General features: G+C 41.0%; 2 protein-coding genes and 1 pseudogene across 5 annotated transcripts in view; 1 reads left to right on the forward strand and 2 right to left on the reverse strand.

Annotated features, from left to right (window-relative positions):
- Window positions 1-23966, reverse strand: part of OR1B1 (olfactory receptor family 1 subfamily B member 1) — a 381661-nt gene that overhangs the window by 208847 nt on the left and 148848 nt on the right. The gene's annotated exons all lie outside the window — the stretch shown is intronic.
- Window positions 1-23966, reverse strand: part of LOC110258975 (olfactory receptor 1J4-like) — a 244516-nt gene that overhangs the window by 71702 nt on the left and 148848 nt on the right. The window lies entirely within an intron of this gene.
- Window positions 8985-9987, forward strand: LOC110258981 (olfactory receptor 1J4-like; annotated as a pseudogene).

A 23966-nucleotide genomic window follows, 5' to 3' on the forward strand; every position in this document is an offset into this window, starting at 1 on the left:
GATTGTGGTGATGGTGGTGAGAGGTGTTTTGGGCACGTTATCATGGGCATATTTCTAGGTTCTGGGCCTCTGGAGTATGAGTCCCTGGCTGATCTGCAGGGACAGACATAAAGTAATTGCTCCAGCTTCACACTTTGTCTCCTGGCACCAGAATTCACTGGGGAGCATGGGGGTAGGGAGGGAAGAGTGTATTTATTGGTGGTTTTGCATGTGATAAGGTTTGTCTCTGGGGATGTGCATCTCTGTTCTTAGTGTGGTGGTTGCTCTGGGGTTTCCCCTGGGAGAACTGGAAACTGTGGCAGAAGGGGGACAAGGAGGTCCTACTGTACAGCACAGGGAACTATATCAAGTCCCTTGGGATTGACCATGATGGAAGATAGTATGAGAAAAAAAGTGCGTGTGTGCATGTAAAACTGAGTCACTATGGTGTACAGCAGAATGTGAGTCAACACTGTCAATCAACTTACCCCAATAAAAGATAAATTTATTTTTATTATTATTTTTTTGTCTTTTTGCATTTTCTAGGGCAGCTCCCATGGTATATGGAGGTTCCCAGGCTAGGGGTCTAATAGGAGCTTTTTGCTGCTGACCTATGCCAGAGCCACAGTAACACAGGATCCGAGCGGCGTCTGCGACCTGCACCACAGCTCATGGCAACACCGGATCCTTAACCCACTGAGCAAGGCCAGAGTGGAACCCTCAACCTCATGGTACCTAGTCGTATTTGTTAACCACTGTGCCACAACGGGAACTCCAAGATAAATTAAAAAGAAAAAAAGAAGAAGAAGAGAGAACAGGAGGTGGACTACAGCTAACTTGCATTCCGAACTGGCCCAAAGATTTCCTAGTCCTCTACCTGCTCTGAGCCTTTGAGTTTCAATTATTGCTAACAGCGCAATCCGTTTAAACTGCTGGCTCCCATGCACCTTGAGAAACTGGGGTAAACCAACAATCCAGGAAATGACAGTAACAATATTAAAAAGTTAGAACATCATGGGGAACAGGAAGATGGTTTTGAGATAGAACGTGATGTGGGAGCAGAAGGCTGTTTTAAGACTTGGCTTCATCAATCAGAAAATTTTAGAAGGGGCACACCAGTTGTCAAGGAATTTGGTGTGACACAATGTTGTGCACCTTGAGGAGTGAGAAGCCCTAGCCAGTCCTAAGTGGTCTACCACTGACCCTGACACCTCGTGGCTATTTGTCAGGGTGTGTCAGAAAATTCTGGGTTTTCCATGTACTCTTTGGTTACTCAAGTGACTACTATTAAAGATTCCCTGATGACCTAAAATTATTGTCTGCCCTGAGGAGCACTCTGATACCCAGATCCTCACTTCCAAAATTAACAGATCACATGACTGAGTGAACACCCCCTCCCATTTCAGAGGGTCCAGGGGTAGCTGTCGTCAGGGCAGGGCCCCCAACAAAACACCTGGTATTGGAGACTCTGGTATGGGTTTCCCAATGATTATGGGTTATGGTTTCTAGGAAGAATCCCAAGGAGCTCCAGCTTCTTCTATTACGAGATACACAGTGCATCCAATCTCCTCCTCCCCAGAACTTGGGTTCCTAAGGTGCAGAATCCATTGTCTTATTCCCTCATCTAACACAGTGCCAACCCCTCCAGCCTCATTAGGGACATGGCATATCTCATGGGTCCTGGTCATCGCCTATGGACAATCACCCTTATACAACCATGAAGGTCCACTCGTCACCACACACTGAGCAACATTTTATGGTTTATTGATCCTGGTTGCCATCACAGTGATCCCAGAGACCCCATTAAATTTAAGGAAGGAACCCTCTGTGTGCTCCAGGATGATTTTAGAAATATATTGAAAGCAAACAAGTCTGCCTTAGCCAGACTGCTGGCAAAATAACTTTGTCTAATTTTTCAGTGGTTGTATCTCCCACTCCCCTTGGATTTTGCATCATCTAGATGAATGTTCTAACTGGCCATGTGGCCACCAAAAGAAAATGAAAACTCTGGGCCGAACAATTGGCTTCACCAAATTGGACCATGTGTCTGCCCCTACCTCTTAAAATTATTAGTATGGCTCAGTATAAATGGAAACAAGGCCCTCAAGGGTTGAGACTCATTATATGAGATCTTTTAAGAGAAAGGAAAATTATCCCTGCTATTTCTCAACTTACCAGCACAATTTGGCCTGATCATAAAACTAGAAGGAATTAATGGTCTCTAACAGTAGATTAACCTTCATGCTGTGGTTCCATCCATTAAGGTCCTTATAGTTAACATAATGGAAATACCAAGGCCATTAAATTTTCACTGGCAAATTGTTGGTTTAATAGACTTGTCTGATATGTTTTATTAAGTGCCAGCTTGAACAACCTCTTGGCCTCAGTTGGCATTCACTTTTGAAAGTACAAAATACATCTCTGTTTGGGTATCTCAACAGTATAGTCACTACATGCAACCTCTACTGGCGAGGCTTTAATCAGACAGATCTGTCCCCAGGTACCCAATATGATACTACATTGGTGACATCCTCTTAGGAGATTCACTAGATACACACACAACAAATACTACCACTGCACTTACTAAGGGTGGAGGGGGTATTTCCCACCTAAGGTTAAAGGGCCTGCTACCTCCATTAAATTCTTAAGCATCATCTGATCCACTGATGCTCATTCCATCTGACTAGGCATAAAGGTAACTCCCAACTTTATCAGCTTCAACAAATGTCAAGCAGGCCCAACACTTACTATGTCTTTTTGGCTTCTAGAGGCAGCATACTCCTCATTTACAAATACTTTTAAGGCCCATTTGTGGAATCACCAGCAAATCATCCCACAAAGAATGCAGTCCATTATAATAGAAGGCTCTGGAGTTGGCACAGAAGACCATGTAACAGACATTTTCTTTAGTGCCTACTACAAACTCCTTTAAAATATAGGCTCTGGGTGTTCCCACTGCTGCTCAGCGGTTAGTGAAACTGACTAGCATCCATGAGGACATGGGTTCAATTCCTGGACTTGCTCAGTGGGTTAAGAATCTGGCACTGATGTGGGTTGTGGTGTAGGTCACAGACATGGCTCAGATCCTGAGTTGCTGTGGCTGTGGCATAGTCTGGGGGCTACAGTTCCAATTGGACCCCTAGCCTGGGAACCTCCATATGCCAAGGATGAGGCCCTAAAAATAAAAAAGACCCCCAAAAAATGAAAAATAAAAAATAAAATGAAATATAGGCTCTGGTATTCTCTTCCTTTTCTTCTTGGTATCTTTGAACTGTCCGTACTGGCTATAAGTTGCCCATGGAGTTCTGGCATAAAAAATTGCCTACTTAGGCCCCATGCTATACAGCATTAGAACTGGCTGCATCCTGGTCTCTCCTGGAAACCGGGTGCTCACAAGATCTGAAAGTGTGATCCTCTACACTCAGTTACCCCCTATGCTCTAAATCATGGAAACATCACCCTAAAAGCTGAGATGGTCATGGAGGCCTCTTTGTTGAAATGGAAATGGTACCCATAGGATGGAGCAAACCTGAACCCTGACATATTCCACCTGCAGGAGGTGGCCTCCTCGGTCCTCTTTCCTTTGCCAGATGCCACAGTGGCAGAGGAGGTCATCCTTCTCCTGGATCCCTTGGCTACCCGAGGAAGATTTTGGACCAACTAAGTGAACAGGAAGGAAAGGGAGTCCATATATTTTACATATGGTAGCACCACTATCATACACGATGGAGCTCACTGGAGAACTGCTGCTTTTCATCCCTCAGTTGAGATTCCCCTGATCAAGGATGGAATCCAAGGATCAGAACAGTTGGTTGAACTCCAGGTGCTCATCTTGGCATTGGAAGATGCCCTGGGCAGCAATTGGCTCCAATTACACAACTTTAGCAACTGGCCTTTGCCAGTGGTTTAGCCCTTTGGTTTGGCCAATGGCAACAATTCTCATTCAGGGTTGCCCTCTTTGGAATAACAAACTCTGGGAATTCCTTGGTTATCAAATATGAAAGATACAAATTAAGATCATACATGTCTCTGTCCACACCAAGACTCAGAATACTGAGGCCCAATCTAATGTCCAAGCTGATAGATTTGCACAGATTTTAGACGCCAGGGCTGAAACTACTTCAGATAACAGTCCAGATGTCTTTCCTTTTGGCTCAAAGAGCCTATGAAACATCAGGTCATAGAGGCCCCTCTACCCTTCTGTCTTGGGCTACATGCAAAGGGTGTTCCCTTTCCTCTGTTATAGACCACATGGTGATGAGCCTAGGCACCCTATGTGAGAAGACCCATCATTGGCTATATAATCACTGAGGTGGCACTCCCGTGGAGATTCCATAGAGTCACTGGCAAATAGGTTTTCTTCAGCCACTGTCCCCAAATGCCAGTGCCACTACCTATGATTTGACCTTGGTAGATAATCTACAGTGGCATCTTCCTTTTTGTCATTTTTTCTTCTTTTAGGGCCACACCAGCACCGTATGGATGCTCCCAGGCTAGGGGTCAAATTGGAGCTATAGGGGACAGCCTACACCACAGCCACAGCAATACCAGATCTGAGCTGTGTCTGTGATCTACACTGCAGCTCATGGAAATGCCGGATCCTCAACCCACTGAGCAAGGCCAGGGATCAAATCCCATTCTCATGGATACTAGTCAGGTTCATTACCACTGAGCTAGAATGGGGGAACTCCTAGATTGGCACCATATTTTCCCACCCACCAGACCTGCCACTGCTCAAGGTAGCACAAAGAACCTCACCAAAATACTCCTCATTCCTTGTGGGTTCCTGAAAGGCCAAGGCACTCAATTCACTTCTCAAAATACACAATGCTGGAATCTTGGACAAGGCATTCAAGGCAACTTCCACCTCCCCTATCAGTTCCCTGCTCCTGGTTTTATAGACCACAACAATGGCTCACTTAAACTAAACTTCCGGAAATTACAAAATAATGTATGCTCTAAAAAATGGTATCCCTCCACCTATGGCCATCACTATACTAAATTCTGACCTTTGGGGCTCTCTACCCCCTATGGAAATGTGCTGAAAACACCCTCATTGCCTTCCCCTGCCCTCTGTGGTGACTCCCCATGTTGGGGATTATGAAGATCATTCTGAACAAGGCATCCCCTCCTTTCAATCATCCTTTTCAGAATTGCCTTCATTACAACTGGGATGGAAGCCAGACTGAGGACAGATTGTTAGTTATGAACCACTTCCTAGTTAACACCGCTCTAGCTATACCCTAGAGCTATTATGGTGCCCTGATGATCTGCCTAAGTCCCAAGCTCTGGAAAAATTTTCTGCCTCTATGGGATATTTAATTAATAATGTTAATCATGCTCTCACTCAGAAAGCAGAGTTCATGGCTCCAATTCATACCTGTAACAGTGTGGATCACAGACAGAGGTCAAGACAGGTGAAAATTGGTCTCATCCAAAAGCATTTTCCATTAAGGAATGGAGCTCCCCACCCCAGACAAATAGATATGGAAAGGAGGTATCAACTGTTCCGTCCTGATCCCATAGTAGTCAAAAGCACCCCGGCCCCCTTCCCAAGTGCCTGTGATCATAGCAACACAGGCAAAGTTGCTCAGATATTAGAGGGTGTGGTTTGTTTTTCAAGCAGAAACTTTTCCCCAGTCCTGCCCCTCACCCATGACACAATGTCAAACCCATTCCCTCTGCTTGTCCAAACAAATCCAGACTTGCCTACCCCCACCCAGCTATCCCCAGGAGTCCTTAGTGTGAGTAATAATTTTCATTTAAATCCTTTTCCTGTGTGAAGTGCCATCAGCCTCTGACACCTGAACCAAACCATGTGCTTTCAGATAATATGCACTGTGTATACCTATCAAAGATCTATATCCTGAATCTTTGGTACACACACACACACACAAATATGATAAAGCAAAACAGTAAAATGTAGCCCTTCTGAAGTGTGGTTGAAGAGCAGACAGGAATTCATTCTATCACCTTTACTGTCTTTGCTAAGTCTGAAATCATTCAAAAGTTAAATTAAAAACAATTTTGAGTCCTAGCTGGAACCATGCCCAAAAAGGAAGGAGTTCAATATATTCCTGGCTTTAAGAACACTGTCCTCTCTGGCTCCAATTCCCTCTTTCTCTTGGACACACTGCTCCCAAAATAGCAGTAAGAAATTGGCCAATTAATCCACAGTGGCTCTTCCTCTACTATGAAGAGAAGCTGAGGACTTGAGCAACAGTCTACAAGGGGTGTCCGAACTCCACTGGCATTCACAAGCCCAGGTCAGAAGGGGGTAGAAATCTGCCCTTGACATTTGATCAGCCTGTGGGTTTGTGCGGAAGTATCTCTGTGCTCATGTGTGTGTGTATACTTGTGTGCATCGTGTATGTTTGCATATGTGTTGTTTGGTAGGAGTGTGTGTGTGGGTAGAACCTGATTCTTTTCCTGAGGTAGACCAAATCTGGTCCCTGTTTTCACACTTATAGAAGTTCTCAGTCTCCTAGCCTATGATTTTAGGGTCTCCTGAGTCATGCCCTGATCTTAAATATTTTCATTCTACTGTTATGCCTGGGGCATTTCCCCCCTGGACAGGTATCACAGCTGAGAGGCTGCTTAGCATCAGTGCTGCTGGAGAAGATGCCTGACCTCATCAAGGAATCAAGGTCAGAGCAGTCTCAACCTCTGCTCAGGAGTGTGTGCTAGTGTGTGTGTGAGCTGTGTTTGTGGGTGACAAACTGGTGTGTGAGAGCAGGAATATGTGTTGTTTGCTTTTGTCTCTGTGTTTGTTACCACGTGTATGGGTTGGTGGTAGTGGTTTAGTGACTGAATTGGCTTATCTGCCCCACCTGACTGCTTTCATTATGGAAGGATTCAGGGCTGAAGCACACCTTTCAGGTAAGGGAGTGTGCACTGCTTGTTGCAGTGAGTGTGTGTGTGAAGGTGTGCATGCATGTTGTTGGTGTTTGTCTTATGAGATTTTTGAATTGTGTGTGTGGCTCTGTGTGCATTTGGTGATGTGTATATGTACTGATGAGTTATGTATAAGCAGCAAGTTGTACATTGTAGCAGGTTTGTTGTACTTGTGTGTCAGTGGTACATTGTGGGTGTATTTGTGAATGATACGCTATTGTGCACTGTACATGTCTTACCTTGTGTGCTATTTGTGACTTGTATGTATATGTGTGTTTATGAACTGAATCATATACTGGTTATACTTCCCCTAGAATTGGACTGGAATCCTCAGATCAGTAGAGTGTGTGTGTGTGTGTGTGTGTGCACACGTATGTGCACATGTGTGAAAGAGAAAGAGATTCGTATACATGTTTGGAGGTTTCTGATTTACACCCACGACCTCAAATATTACTTTATGTGACCTCCGTCTTGAGAGACATCAGCTGAGATAACCAGTTCTCCCAGCAACTGTTTTGTGGAAAGGATCTGCTATCGTTTTCACACACCTGAGTGGGACTGAGTGTTTCAGAGCTTTACACCCCACTTCGCTTCACTTCAGGTCCCAGCAAAGAAACACTGGGCTCCGCGCCGAGTGAAGCAAGAGTGTAGAAGCCATTGGGAGGGCACTTAATTCTTTGGCCTCAGTTTCCATTCTATAAAATGGAAGCTTACAGACCCCCAATATATATCTATGTCTTAAATAGAATCTAACATATGATAGAGCATTTTGTCAATTGGAAAACATATAAATATGAATGAAAGGAATCTGGAGAGAGCACTAAGAATATTTTGGACTACTTTGGTTTCCTTGCAGCCCTAAAATAACACTGAGTGTCTGTGGCTCATAACCAATTAAAATGGGAGAGTTCTATGTTGAAGACATCGGTTCTGATCACACAATACTATTAGACTGAACTACATGAAGAAACCAATATTTGATCATTTTTAACCCTCAGAAAAGGACAATTATCTATCTATCTATCTACCTATTGACATGTATATACACACACATACAGTATGTACACATAGGATTTCAGTTTGAGCTGTGTACATGGGTTATATATACACACACATATATATTCTGTATATATGGTCCATATATGTGCTTACATACACATTCCATCTATGTATATGTATATGTACATACCTATAGATGGGATTATATAGATATATCAACCTATATATGTGTGAGAAATATATATATATAAATAATCTCTGACAGCTGCTGTTATATGCCTGTAGAATTGATACCCTTTCTATTTCTATTTGCTAATAGCTTAAATGGGAAAAGAACACTAATTCTTAGCATAACAATGAACATTTTCACAATATAATGTAAGGCTGATGTGTGGATTTAAATGGTAAATGTATGTAAGTCTTTAACACAGTGCCCATTGCATCGTACAATCCCCAAAATATTCAGATAATCCTCAAGTAACTCAAAATATTATTATGAAGGTAGTTTGTGGACTATTCTGGCATCAAGTGTTTTTAAATGACCACCCATTTCTATTGCTGATGAGTTTATAGGTTCCAAGTTAGGTCACTGGGATGCAGCCAGGTTCCCAGGAGGAGATGGCAAGTCTCCACGATGCCATCTCAGTCCTGGAAATGACTGAGACCAGTTTGCCGAAGCTCATCTACTATTTCTACCAGAGTCAACTCTCACAGTTTGGCTCAGTCTCCATGTAATAAATTATTCCAGCATGCTTATAAAAACATACTAGCAGAAAACATACTAGTGCTTTTCCTGTGCACTGCTGCATTCTCAGACCTGAGCAGAGGGCTGGGTTCAGACTCAATGTTCAATAAATCATGATTTCATGAAACAGTAAGTGCCCACTTGATTCCGTGCCCTGAGGTCTTTCTTGCTGGATGCTTTGGGGTGTGATGTTTGCCTAGATCCAGACTGGGATGAGCGAAGATGCATGCATTCATACGAGTGAGGAATTAATGAGAAGGTAGTTTAAAACTCATTGTTTTTTCATAAATTTGCAGTGTGGAATGTATCCTTGACATTCATTCTGATATTCCTAACTGCCTTTTATCCCCAGCATACAAAGCACGATATGAGGCATGAGAACCAGACACACATGTCTGAGTTCTTCCTCCTGGGGCACCCCATCTGGTCAGAGCAGCAGGGCATGTTCTTTGCCCTGTTCCTGGGCATGTACCTGACCACAGTGCTGGGGAACCTGCTCACCATCCTATTCATCAGGCTGGACTCTCGCCTCCACACCCCCATGTACGTCTTCCTCAGCCACTTGGCCCTCACAGATGTCTCCTTTTCATCTGTCACTGTCCCTAAGATGCTGCTGAACACACAGACCCAATGACAATCTATCACTTATGCAGGGTGCCTTTCACAGGTGTATTTCTTTATCTTCCTTGGTTGCCTTGATGGCTTTCTTCTCACAGTGATGGCATATGACAGGTATGTGGCCATGTTTCACCCTCTCCACTACAGCAGTATCATGAGGGATGAGCTTGGTATTACCCTAGTGGCTGGTTGCTGGTTCTTCTCTTGTGCACAAACTCTGCTGCACACCCTCCTCATGGACCAATCCAGTCATACTTCTGTGCAGGGACTGTCTCTCCCTCTTCTTTTGTGACCTTGCTGCTGTGCTCAAAACCTCTTGCTAAGACATGTCCCTCAATGAGCTGCTCATCTTCACCGAAGGAGGACTGATCTTTACCCTGCCATTCGGTGGTATCTTGGGCTCCTATACCCGCATGGCAGCCATCATCCTGAAGGTCCTATCCTTCAAGAGAATCTTCAAAGCCTTGTCTACCTGCGGTTCTCACCTCTTTCTGGTGTTTTTATATTATGGGACAATTGCAGGTGTTTCCTATTTTCCCTCATCAGGCAATGCCAAACACAAGGATATAATTGCTGCTTTGGTGTACATGGTAGTCACCCCCATGCTGAACCCCTTCATCTACAGCTTGAGGGATAAGGATATGAAACATGCTCCTCAGAAAATTTTCAGAACCAAGGACACCACTTGGTGTCCTAAATGCATTCTGTCTGTCACAGTTACTCCTGGGGGCTCTAAAATATGTCTCCTTTAGAAGTTGGACTTAACCTTCCATGTCCATGTGCACTTATAAAGTAATATTTTTCTTCAAATTTCCATTTTTTAATTAAAAGAGTTATTTAAAATAAATTTTATATCTTTAACATTCCCAGCTACATAGCACAGAGAACTCTACTCAATATTCTGTGATAATCTATCTGGTAAAAGAATCTGCAAAAGAATGGATATGTGTATGTGTATAACTGAATTGCTCTGCTGCACAGCAGAAACCACCATGACACTGCAAATCAACTACGCTGAAACAAAACTTCAAAAAATGAAAAAAAAAAAAAAGGAGTTCCTGTCATGGCACAGCAGAAACAAATCCCACTGGGAACCATGAGGTTGTGGGTTCGATATCTGGCCTTACTCAGTGGGTTAAGGATCCGGAATTGCTGTGAGCTGTGGTGTAGGTGGCTGACGCAGCTCAGATCTGGCATTGCTGTGGCTCTGGCATAGGCCCATGGCTACAGCTCTGATTGGACCCCTAGCCTGGGAAACTCCATGTGCCATGGGTGCAACCCTCAAAGATAAAAAAAAAAAAAGATAAAAGGACACACACACAAAAAAAGGCATTCAACAGGCCCACTTGCCTTAAATAGAAAGTGACTGCATATGTGAATATATAAAATAAAATACCATATAAGATTAGAAAATTCCCCAAAGGCCTTGGGACATGACCAAAGGTATTCGTAAGTGCCTTGGCCTCTACCATGGCTGGGAGGGCATTTGAACTGGCTCTGCTGATCTAAAAGCACAGCGACTCTGGGTTTTTCAGAACTTGATCCCCGCAGGGATCAGCTCATGGCTTTGAAGAGCAGGTGCCGGAGGTCAACTGCATGAGGCAGAAACTGGCTTGTCTTGCTTACCTGCCTCCACAAGCCTATGGCACATAGCCTGAGCCTGGTAAGCATTTTTTAAACGAATGAACAAATGAATGAATGAACATGTTGAATAAAGCTGAGTTGGATGATTTTTTTTTTAAAGTGGGACTTGTCTTACCACCAACACCATTTGTCTCTCAACCTAATTTTGCATTTCCTCTCATCTTTTTCTTCACCTGCTCTCTGAATTCTGTGTATTGTTTCTGCAGTAGAATTCCAAGCCCTCTGATGATGTTCACTGCAAGCCTGGGAACTATTTTCCCCATATGCTTCAGGTATGACCGTAAAAAAGAAAAAAACAAATTCATTTGTACATAAATGTAAGGGATTATTTCTGGGTTCTCCATTCTGTTCCATTGATCTATACGTCTTTCCTTCTGCCTGTATCATGCTATCTTGATTACTGTAGATTTGTAGTAAGTTTTGAAATAAGAACATATGAATCCTGACATTTTGTCTTTCAAGATTGTTTTCGTTAGTCTGGATTCCTTGAATTTCCTTACGTAGATTAAGATCAGCTTGTTAATTTCTGCAGAGAAGCCAGCTGGGATTTCAGTAGGAATTATGTTGAATATGTAGATCAGTTTGGGAAATCTTGCCATCCTAACAATATGAAGTACCCTGAGCCATGAAAACAGGATGTATTTCCATTTATTTATACCTTTAATTTCTTTCTACAATGCTTTGTGGCTTTCAGAGCAAGAATTTTGACCTTATTTTGATACATTTTTTCCTAAGTATGTGTTATTGTAAATAGGATTGTTTCCTTATCTTCATTCTTCCTTGCTAGTGTGTAATCTTTGTATACTGTATTTTCAATCCTTTGAAATTATTCATTAGATCTAACAGTTTATTTTTGGATTCCTTAGTATTTTATATATTCCAAATCATCTGAAAACAGGTACAGTCTTGTTCCTTCCTTTCCAATCAGGATGCCTTTTATTTTATTTTCTTGCCTAAAATTGCCCTGGCTCTAACCTTCAGTAAATGTTGAATAGAAGTGATACTGTCCCTGAACTTACAGGGGAAAGCTAGATAGAGGGGACGGTTGCACACATTGTGAATATTTAATGCCACTGAGCCGTGCATGTTAAAATGGTTAAAATGGTGTTTTATATTATGTGTATTTTACCACAATAAAAAAAAACAGTACAATTTACCCTACACGCAAAATAAAAGGATTATTGTGGGAGTTCCCACTGTGGCTCAGCAGTAACAAACACAACTAGTATCCATGACGATGTGGGTTCAATCCCAGGCCTCCCTCAGTGGGTTGAGGATCCAATGTTGCCATGAGCTATGATGTAGGTTGCAGATGTGGCTCAGGTCCCACATTACTGTGGCTGTGGCATAGGCAGATGGCTGTTGCTCCAATTACACCCCTAGCCTGGGAGCTTCCATATGCTAGAGGTATGGCTCTAAAAAGAAAAAAAAATAGAGGAAGAAGAGGATTAATTAATTTTAAAATGTAATATGGATCCCAAAAGAACTGAATATAAAATTGGAGAAGAAAGATTTGGAAAAGTAATGGAGACAAAGGTATTCAGATTTAAATATTACCAACTTCAGATTCCAAGGTTCTATAGAGTAACAAGGGAAAATTAAAAGCTCTCACCTCCACAGGACTATTTAATCTTAAGAATTTCAAAGTCAAAAAGGAAATTCTGAAAGAAAGGGAAGTTTTCCTACAAAAGGAATAGTAATCATATTCACATCAGACTTCTTAATAGTTATACTTGATATAAAAAGACAATGAGATCGTTTTAATGTACTGGGAAATACAGCTTTGAACCTAAAGTTTTATATCCAAAAAAGTTGCTATTCAAATATAGAGATGTATTACAAATTTTCTTAGATATATAAAATCTCAGAAGTTTTGCCACACAAAGAATTCTGGAGGAGATGCTCAAAGATAAATTTTTAGGAAACACTGAAAGATGTATGGAAATTAAGGATGGTCAATTATCATGATAAAGCTGTTTTGTTTAAATGCTTAAACTAAAGGAAAAATTATAATGTATATCCACTATAAACCAGAATTAAAATTTCTACACATCAGTATCAAAAGATAATCAATGCAATAAAAATGGGCAGATTCTTCATAAAAAGAAGGTAGGAGAATGGCCAATAAGCACATGAAAATGTATCCACCTCATTAAGAATTGGAAAGATGAGAATTAAAACCACAATGAAGTACCACTACATACACTTTAGAATGGCAAAAATGTTAACTCTCAGAATTCTGTTTTGTGGAAATATTTTGCTTTCTGACTTATTTACCTGGAAACCAAAGTTCAGGAGAGTATAAGTGAGTTCCACAGTCACAGAGCAGTTCATTTAGAGTGTGAGGGCTGGGACTGGGCAATGAACCAAAGTTCTACCCACAATGGATACTTTCGAGACTGGTATTCCCAGATGCCTGCTACTTCCAGTCAGGAGCTTGGGGGATTGTGGCAGAACCAATACATAGATAACTTCCCTTTTCCTGGGTTTCTATTCTGTCTGGCTGACTCAGAATCTGGGATGGCCTACCTTCATCTCTCCTTCCTTGCTGGAGATGAGGGTCCCATGGCCCTGCCTTAAATGTAGGTAAAGATATTATCTTTTTATCTGGTCATCAAATATGGCTTCTCCATTCCTTACAAGTGAAAACTGAGAGCATAAGAGCAAACCTCTGCCTTAATGTGAAGAAATGATAAGACCTTCCTGGCCCAGCTCAGACTGACAGTAAGTTATTGGCCATATTTCCCCCTTCTCATCACTCAATGGTGCATGCAAATAGTTCTAGGAATCCTGGTTTCAGTACCAAGTGCAGTGCCTTTCTTAAACAGATTACAGCAGCAGTTTGAGATTCTGTTTTCTCATTTATAAAATAAAGGAGTTACGTTGGATGGCTTAATATTCTTTCATGCCTAAAGATCGGAGTGGCTAGGTGTCTTTGATCCTGAGGACGATTTCATTGGGTCATGAATTTAACCCTTGTCCTTGAAACCATAGTTTCATGAAATCTTCTGGACATATGGATGGAGTATGTCAGGTCAAGTTGGATGTTTTCAAACATGAAAAAGCATGCTATTTATGGGAAATTTTATGAAAAAATTTATTGGAATATAGTTGACTTACAAAGTTGTATTAATTTCAGGCATATAGCAAAGTAAATCAGTTATGCATATATATATCCATACCTTTTCAGATTATTTTCCCAGGTAGGTTATTACAGGATTGACTAAATTTCCCTGTGCTATACACTAGGTCCTTGTTACCCATCTATTTTTATATGTATTAGTCTGTGTCTGTTGATCCCAACCCTCTAATTTATGCCTCCCACACATTTCCCCTTTGATAATCGTAAATTTTGTTTTGAAACCTCTGAAGCTGTTTCTGTTTTTTAATTTCTGTTACATCATTTTTATTAGATCCCACACACTGGCAGTCTCATATGTTTGTCTTTCTCTGTCTGACTTACTTCGTTTATAATGATGATTCTATTTCCATCCATGTTGCTGCAAATGGTTTTATTTCATGCTTTTTAAAGTTTGAGTAACATTCCATTACATATATGTAATTCATCTTTATCCAGTCTTCTGTTGATAGATATTTAGATTGCTTTCATGTCTTGGCTCTTGTAAGTAGGGCTTCAGTGAACATTGAGGTGCATATATCTTTTTGAATTATTATACCCAGGAGTGGGATTGCTCGATCATGTAGGAGTTCTATATTTAGTTTTTTAAGGAACCTCCATACTGTTCTCCATAGTAGTTGCACCAATTTACATTCCCACCAACAGTGTAGGAGGGTTCCCATTTCTCCACACCTTCTCCAGCATATATCGTTTGTAGACTTTTTGATGATGGCCATTCTGACTGGTTTGAGGTGATACCTCACTGTGGTTTTGCTTTGCATTTCTCTAAAATGAGTGATGTTGAGCATCTTTTCAAGTGTTTTTTGGCCATCTGCCTGCCATGTTCAGAGAAATATTTATTTAGATATTCTGAGCAATTTTAATTGGAATTTTTTGAATCAATAAGGCTGTATGAGATGCTGCGATATACATCCCAGCTCAGACCCACAGCTTGAAACCAATGGACATATCTTTTCCCCAAAAGTCAATTGTTTTAAGTTTTATTAGTTTATTTGCCCATAGTATCAGAAGAATTCCAGGAATATTAATCCATTTTTGTAAATTTTTAATTAAAATAAGTATACCTGCTTTTAAAATGGGCTGTAGGCTTCTGGTACACAATGAGACTCCTGAAATTTAATTACCCTTAAGCAAGAAGAGTGAAAATGGGAATAAATATTGATTTATTTCTAATTCTTACTGGACAGGTGATATAACTGAATGACCACAACAAAAGATTTCACCATACTTCCTGCCCTTTGCTATGTCTTGCTAATCTATCCAGACCCTGGTACAGGTGGGGGTGAGGGAGGTAGAGATAGCAGACAGGAAAGAATCTGAGCCTCTCATAGTAAAATGCTCTAAAGTCATTAGCTTTGCAAGTAGAGATACTGGATCTAATCCCAACATTGGGCTGGACTGAAATGGGCTGACTCACATCAATCACGCTCATAAAGAACAAAATTCATAAGCCAAAAACATCACTATGCTTATTTGCCATGGGAAATGTAACTGCCAGATTAAATGGATGTTTACGTTCTCTAAGGTGATAGATGTGTTAATTACGATAATCATTTCAATGGTGTATTGTGTAATACGCACATAATAACGTTGTCTACCTTAAACATATACAATTTTTGTCAATTATATCTTAATAAAATTGGAATAAATAAGTAAATACTCAGATGGTGCATTTTCTCCTTATTAAAAGTATGCATAAAGGTGTTCCCGCCGTGGTGCAGTGGTTAACAAATCCGACTAGGAACCATGAGGTTGTGAGTTCGATCCCTGGCTTCGCTCAAGTGGGTTAAGGATCTGGCATTGCCCTGAGCTGTGGTGTAGGTTGCAGACAAGGCTAGGATCCCATGTTGCTGTGGCTGTGGCAAAGGCTTGTGGCTACAGCTCCGATTGGACTCCTAACCTGGGAATCTCCATAAGCCGCAAATGCCGCCCTAGAAAAAACAAATAGACAATAAAATAAAATAAATAAATAAATAAATAAAAACTTAAAAAGTATGCATAAAGCTGAACTACAGTCAGAGTGTAGTTTGGTGATCATTGAAAAGGAGCATAGCAGAACTAAAACTTAGGATTTTGATGCAGACAAATTTTACTTCAAATCCTGAAGGTGTGCATTTGGCAAGTTTTTAACAGCTGACCCTTGGTTTCCACATCTTTAAAAGAGAAATAAACACGGCCCTGCTGCACAGGTTCTCACTTAGGAGAATCCAGTGCAGGTGCTCATGGCCAGTGCCCAGCCACTGTCAGCCATGATTACCAGTCTCACTTTTTCACTGAGTCAGAGGAAAGGCTATGGATTGGGTTTCACATCCAGCACTACCCGGTTATGTGATTCTTGATGTATCTTCACAGCGGCTAGCTATGGAAACCAAAGATATTCAGGCCTCAAATCAAGAAGTCCTCTTCTCCGAACAACACTTGAAGCACACTGAATTAACACTTGTGTAATTAAGTTAATTAACACATCTTTCCCCTTAGAGAATTGTAATCAGGGGAGCAACCCAAGGGTGTGATGCCTTCTGTTTAGGTTTGTAATATGTGGATCTAAGAAATAAATATAAGAAGGTTCTGTTGGAGCAAGGAGGAGGTCAGGTATTGCAATATTCAGGCTAGAGTTTAGATTTTTTTAAATTCAAGGGGCCAGAAGAAGCGATGACAAATTAAGTGGAGAAGCACCTGGAAGTGAGGGGCACCACGGCCGTCAGAGGAAAAGCAGGAGTAATTCCCACCCATGTTGGGGGCACTTGGGGTAGTATTTTATACACGTCCTACAGCCTTTTCTTTGGGAAAGGTGGGGGCATGTGTAGTGCCTAGACAGAGTAAACTGTGAGGAGATATTCTTGCTCTGTAACATTTTTTTTCCTCACACAGGATCAAGGGTATCTGATATTTGTTATCCAACTTACTTCTCAGAGTTGCCTTGCAGAGATTATTCCCTGATTTATCTGTGAGGACTCTGGGTCTCCCCATTTCTCCATATCCTTCTGGAAGGTCATTTGGATAAATTCAACCCATAACATCCATCATACTTTAAAAGCAGTCTTTTAATTAAAAAGGTAAAAGATGCTGGTAAGAAGTTGAGTAAAACAGGGGTCCCTGTTGTGGTGCAGCAGAAATGAATCTAACTAGTATCCATGAGGAAGTGGGTTCGATCCCTGGCCCTTCTCAGTGGGTCAGGGATCTGGAATTATCATGAGCTATGGTGTAGGTCACAGATGCAGCTTATATCCTGCGTTGCTATGCCTGTGGTGTAGGCCGGCAGCTGTAGCGTAGATTCAACCCCTAGCCTGGGAAGTTCCGTATGCCACAGGTATGGCCCTAAAAAGCAAAAAGAAAAAAAAGTGGGTAAAGCTGAAGTGGGCACACTTTCCATCCACACTCACATTCCAGGAGGGAATGCTGCTGACCTTTAACCTGCGTTCTCTCAGGGTTCTTCAACATGCATGTTTTCATTTTACAAAACAGGAATTATAAACCTGCATGCTGTTCTGACATTTTGCCTATTAGATATTATGTTATAGTTGAAACTGTTAGAGGGAAGGCATAACATATACACCCCCCTGTATAAATTAAATGATTAACAACAACCTACTGGATAGCACAGGAATACCTACCCATTAGTCTGTGATAACCTCTCCGGAAAAAAAGAATGGATCTATGTATATGTGTGACTGATTCACTTGGCTGTACACCTGAATCTAACACAATATTTTAAATCAACTATACTCCAGTAAAATTAAATTTAAAATTTTTTAATTGTTAAATTGCATAATTATTTTGTTTATAATTATTACATATCATATTAGCCAGGTTATTGTAATTTTAATTTTTTTAGTTTAAGTAAAATATTTTTCACTCAACTGCATTATTATTCAGAAAAAAAAAAAGAAGGAGCAGATACAGGTAGGACGATGTTCTCCACACCCCAAAGCACACTTACACGGTATGTGCCATGTTTCACGGGGACAGTTGAAACAGTTTGAAGGAGCCTTGGATGCCTGATGGAATGCTGACCTTTACCTATAACTTTATAAATAGTCGGATCCAAACTGTGTTTTATTTTTTGGCACTTTGGAATTTCCCTTTTATTTATATATTTATTTATTTTGTCTTTTTGCCTTTTCTAGGGCCGCTCCTGTGGCACATGGACTTCCCAGGCTAGGGATCTAATCAGAGCTGTAGCTGCCAGCATATACCAGAGCCACAGCAACACGGGATCCTAGCCACGTCTGCAACTTCTATCACAGCTCACGGCAATGACGGATCCTTAACCCACTGAGCAAGGCCAGGGCTTGAACCCACAACCTCATGGCTCCTAGTTGGATTTGTTAACCATTGAGCCATGATGGGAACTCCATCCCTTTTATTTTTTGAACTCATTATTCTATTCTCCATCCTCATTGGATAATAGGAATTTCATACAATTTCATTTATATAACATAGTATAATTTTATTATTTTTTAAATAATCATATATTTATATTAACAAATATATATATTTTATTATAATAATAATATTATATTATTTTGCTTGGTGCACTTGTCCCTGAAAGTGACAGTAAGAGTTGGTCTTAAACAGAGATGCAAGAGGGACAGCTTTTCCTTAGCAGTGGTGACAGTAGGAAGATGCTAGTGATATACATGTAATGAGGCCAAGGTTGGGGCCAGCTAGTTTTTCCAGGTGGTCCAGGTCTTGGTCTGCCCACTATCACATCTTCTCTTTTTTAACTTAATTTTACTGAACTAGAGTTGATTTACAATGCTGTGTTATTTCTGCTGCACAGCAAAGTACATGTACATAATTATAAATTTAAGTTTTACCAAAACAGAAGCATCTTTTTTTTTTCTGGAAACAGGAATTCAGAGTAGTTTCAACACAGAATTATTCTACCTTGTTGCTATTTATATTATAACAACATTTATTTCATACAGAATTCCAGACATGGACAGAAGAAAGCAGACCAGCCCCTATGAATTTCTTCTCATGGGCCTTTCTGAACAGCCAGAGTAGCAGCATCTCCTGTTTGGGCTCTTCTTGGGCACATACCTCGTCACTATACTGAGGAATCTGCTCTTCATCCTTGCCAATGACTCTAACCCTCACCTCCACACTCCCACAGACCTCTTCCTGTCCAATCTGTCCTTCTCTGACATTGGTTTCATCTCTACAGTCATTCCCAAGATGTTAGATAACTTTGGCTCAGGAAGCAAACTGATTTCTTATGGGGGGTGTCTGACACAACTCTACTTCTTTGGCCTCTTTGCAGATCTGGACAACTTTCTCCTGGCTGTGAGGGCACTCTCTCGCTATGTGGCATCAGCCACCCCCTCCATTATGCCGTGACCATGAACTCCCAACGCTGTGTTCTGCTGGTGGCTGGGTCATGGCTGGCTACTACATTCCATGCCCTGGTGCACACCCTCCTGTTGACCAGGCTTTCTTTCTGTGGCCCCAATGTCATCCCCCATTTCTTCTGTGATCTGGTCCCACTCCTGAAGTTGGCCTGCTCCAGTACTTATGTCAATGACCTGGTGCTCAGCCTTGTGGCAGGAACATTGTTAATCAGACCCTTTGCCTGCATCCTTACATCCTACTTTTCCATTGCATTGGCAGTCCTAAGAATTGATTCCCTGAAGGGTAAGCAAAAGGCCTTCTCCAACTGCACCTCCCACCTCTCGGCAGTCTCTCTGTTCTGTGGCACAGCTGTTGGTGTCTATTTTTTTGTCTTTCAGCATCCCCCTCAGTGGCAAAGGACAGAGTCTTCTCTGTGATGTACACAGTGGTCACCCCCATGCTGAACCCCTTCATCTACAGCCTGAGAAACAGGGACATGAAGGGGGCTCTGGGGAGAGTACTCAGAAGAAACACATTCTAACACTTTTTCTTGGGAACCTGAGTCCTGACTCAGAGACTCAGAGCTGAGAGTTGAAAATTGGTCTTCTCCCATCATGGAACAGTGGAAACAAATCCAACTAGGAAGCATGATTGTGTGGGTTCGATCCCTGGCCTTGCTCAGTGGGTTAAGGATCCAGCATTGCCAGTGAGCTGTGGTATAGGTCACAGACACAGTTTGGATCTGGTGTCACTGTGGCTGTGGTGTAGGCAGGCAGTTTTAGCTCCAATTGGACCCCTAGGCTGGAAACCTCCATGTGTCTCAAGTGCAGCTCTTTAGGCGGAAGGAAGGAAGGAAGGAAGGAAGGAAGGAAGGAAGGAAGGAAGGAAAAGAAAGAAAAGAAAGAAAAGAAAGAAGGAAGGAAGGAAGGAAGGAAAGAAAGAAAGAAAGAAAGAAAGAAAGAAAGAAAGAAAGAAAGAAAGAAAGAAAGAGAAAGAAAGAAAGGAAGAAAAGAAAAGAAAAGAAAAGAAAGAGAGGGAGGGAGGAACTATGGAAGGTAGGTGGGGAGAGAGGGAGGGAGGGAGGAAGGAAGGAAGGAAGGAAGGAAGGAAAGAAGGAAAGAAGGAAGGAAGAAAATTGGTCTCCTAAGTGCCCAACCATTGTAGCTTTCCTGAACCTGAGACTTCTTTTGTCCTCACGTTTACATTTCAAGGTACAGCCTGACATCTGAGGACAGGGAGGGGACCGGTGCTGTCAGGAACCCCTAATCAACTCCATGAAGTGCCCATACTCTGAGTAGGGAGCTACCCACTTTCAAAACGGTTCTTGTTTCATTTTACTAGATACTGTCAAGAAGTCCACAGGGTAGGGATTGTATGTCTATCAAATGAAAATGAAGGTGTAAATTTTTGTTTAGCTCAAGTCACAAAGGAACTATGGAAGCTATCCCTAGAATACAGGAATAATTATGACTAGTAGGATAAAATACTAAGGAAATAATATGATACGTTCATTTTAAACAGTAAGTGTTCTTTAGAAGAATAAGAATGGGGCTTTAAATCGAAATAATGCATGAAAATATGTTATTTGCATCAAAAAAAGTAATGGCACTTTAATAGGTTCCAGGGCTCATTATGTACTGTATGATAGCATGACAGCTGGATAATCATTTAACATCTCTGAGCCTTGATTTCCATATTTCTAAAATATAAAAAATGATTGGATTATGTTAAAAGCATTGAAAATAGTTTTCTTGAGAAATAATTCCAAAATTAAAGTTGGGATAAAAGATGGTTTTAAAGCTATAATATCAGATATATCTTGGTTGGGGGTCACTCCAAAAAAGGCCCTGAGGTAAATATTTGAAGGCAAGCAGTGCCTTTGGGAGATGGAAACACCAGGAAGGAGTAGGGAACCAGGGCTGGAAGGGGAAGGCCAGCAATAGAGAACCACGATCAAGCCACTTACGCCTTCAATTCTTGGAGCTTAGTATGCTGGGAACTCTGGGACCAGGACAGAATACACACTTCAGAGTTGCCAACAGATCTAAGTTCTATCACCCAACTCCCATCAGCTGAGACTGATGGCTGCCCTCAAGGAACATTCATTTCTTAGCACTTTTTACCCTGCTGTGCATGCATATCTGGAACCCTTCAGACTCTGGGGATACCACCAGCTGCTACTCAAAAGACGGAGGTGCTGGAATCTGAAAGTATGTGGGGGAATCACAGACTTTTTCTCAATGTTATTTAAAATGATAAGAACTGGAGGAATTGGCAGGGCAATGACAGCATTGGACAAATTTACCCCTTGCATCACTGAGAACCATTCATGCCCTAGGTTAAGTTCACTGTGCCTGTCATTGCTACTTTTTTTTTTTAATTTTTAAAACTTTTACTAAAGTATAATTGATTTACAATGTATTAGTTTCTGTTGTACAGCACATATATGTGCACATATATGTATTCTTTTTCATATTCTTTTCTATTATTTATCACAGGATATTGGATGTAGTTCCCTATGCTTGTTTATACATTCTATATATAATAGTTAGCATCTGCTAATCCCAAACTCCCAATCCATCCCTCCTCAAAATAAACCCAGACACCTATGGTCAATTAATCTTCTACAGAGAAGGAAAGAACCTAAAATGGGGAAAAAAAAAATTCAGCCTTTTCAGCAAGTGTTGCTGGGAAAACTGGACAGCTGCATGTAAATCAATGAAACTGGAACACAACCTCACACTAGGTACAAAAATAAATTCAACATGGCTTAAAGCCAAATATAAGACAAGACACCATCAAACTCCTATTAGAGTATATAAGCAAAACATTGTCTGAAATCAACCGTACAAATATTTACTCAGGTCAGTCTCCCAAAGTCATTTCTTCTTTATTGGCATCTTTTTTTTTTTCCTTACCTTTCATATGTGGAAGTTCCCATGCCATTGATCGAACCCATACCACAGCTGTGGAAACACCAGATCCTTAACATGCTGTACCAAAGGGGACCTTCCTTCATCTCCCTTATATTGTGTAGAACTTCTGATCATCCAGGGAGATATTTGAGATCAGACACCAGGTTCTCAGACTCTGGCTGTCAGGCCCTTGTTAGCTGTTTGCTGCCATTCTCTGTGGCTGCAGATCATCATTACAATTCCAACAATCATGGTGAAATTACGTGACAGAGGAAATGGAGATTGAAGTGGATCTGAATTCCAATAATGATGGAGGTCCCCCAATTAAGAGAGTTGTTTCTCTTATCTTCCTGGTACTAAATGACATCTTCCCTGAGCATTGCAAGAAAGGGTAGTGAGAAGACATCACCCCTGAAGCTTTGGCTGAGTGTTATAACTCATGAGCACCTGTGCCTTATTTTCAATTGGGTGACATTGTATATGAATTTATTTAAAAAGGATTCACTCCTAGCAGATGCTCCACATTCTTGATATAAATGTGTTTTTTCAAAAAGCAACTCTGTACCTGTACTCATCAATCTGGGTCATGAGATGAACAGGAAGAGCCAGAATCCTCTGCCCACAATACCCACAATAGGTCTAATTCATACAAACATTCACAGCCATCACCAGGCATGGAAGCACAGGGTGGGGTCCTGGTGAAGCCCATGAGTTCCGGACACATCCCTCCCTTCCCCCATTAAGTAGCAGCAACCTTATTTCCTCATAATAATTTGGATCAAGTACCAATATGTTGTAATATTTGTGCCCCCACACCAACTTCCTTCTGCCTGAAACACTTTCTCCTCCTCTCCTCCCTAACTCTCATTCACTCCTGAGATCTCAGATGAAGCATCACTTTTTAAGGAAAGTTAGATTAGATCTTTGTGATTTATATTTTCTAAACTCCCTTTACTTGTCATTCAATGTACTTATCTCAATATTTCAATATACAATTGCCTAAGAAATTAATTTATTCCTCCACTCATTCTGCAATATTTACTAAGTCCCTCTTATGTGCCTGAAACTTAGCTAGATACTGGGTCTATCATGAAGAACACAGCACATCTTGCCTCTGAATTCTTGGAGCTTGTAGTCTGGTGTATAACATCATTTATGCTTTATTGTAAGTTCTGTGAAAACAGGAATTCTGGTTTATGTTTTACAGCATCCCTTGAATACACAGGATTTTGCTAAGCCAATGAATGAAGAAATAAATACAGAAATTCGTGAATGAGTTCTATTTGGAACTTTGATTTTTTCAGAAATTTTTAAAAATTCTTTCTGTGGTTGCCTGATGGGAGGGGGAGGGAGTGGGAGGGATCGGGAGCTTGGGCTTATCAGACACAACCTAGAATAGATTTACAAGGAGATCCTGCTGAATAGCATTGAGAACTATGTCTAGATACTCATGTTGCAACAGAAGAAAGAGTGGGGGAAAAACTGTAATTGCAATGTATACATGTAAGGATAACCTGACCCCCTTGCTGTACAGTGGGAAAATAAAAAAATAAAAAAAATAATTAAAAAAAACCTAATACATTCAAAAAAAAATTCTTTCTAATCCCTAAGTTTTGTTTTTACTGTTTAATGATTTATCATGGAGCAAATGTCTAACTCTCTACCACTCATTCAAGAAATCAGCCATTGCCAGCATTCC

This window comes from Sus scrofa, chromosome 1 (assembly GCF_054392235.1).
Source record: "Sus scrofa isolate SSC_HxYL_T2T_F1_AM1 chromosome 1, Sscrofa_HxYL_maternal_Yorkshire_Landrace_v2.0, whole genome shotgun sequence".
NCBI lineage: Eukaryota > Metazoa > Chordata > Mammalia > Artiodactyla > Suidae > Sus > Sus scrofa.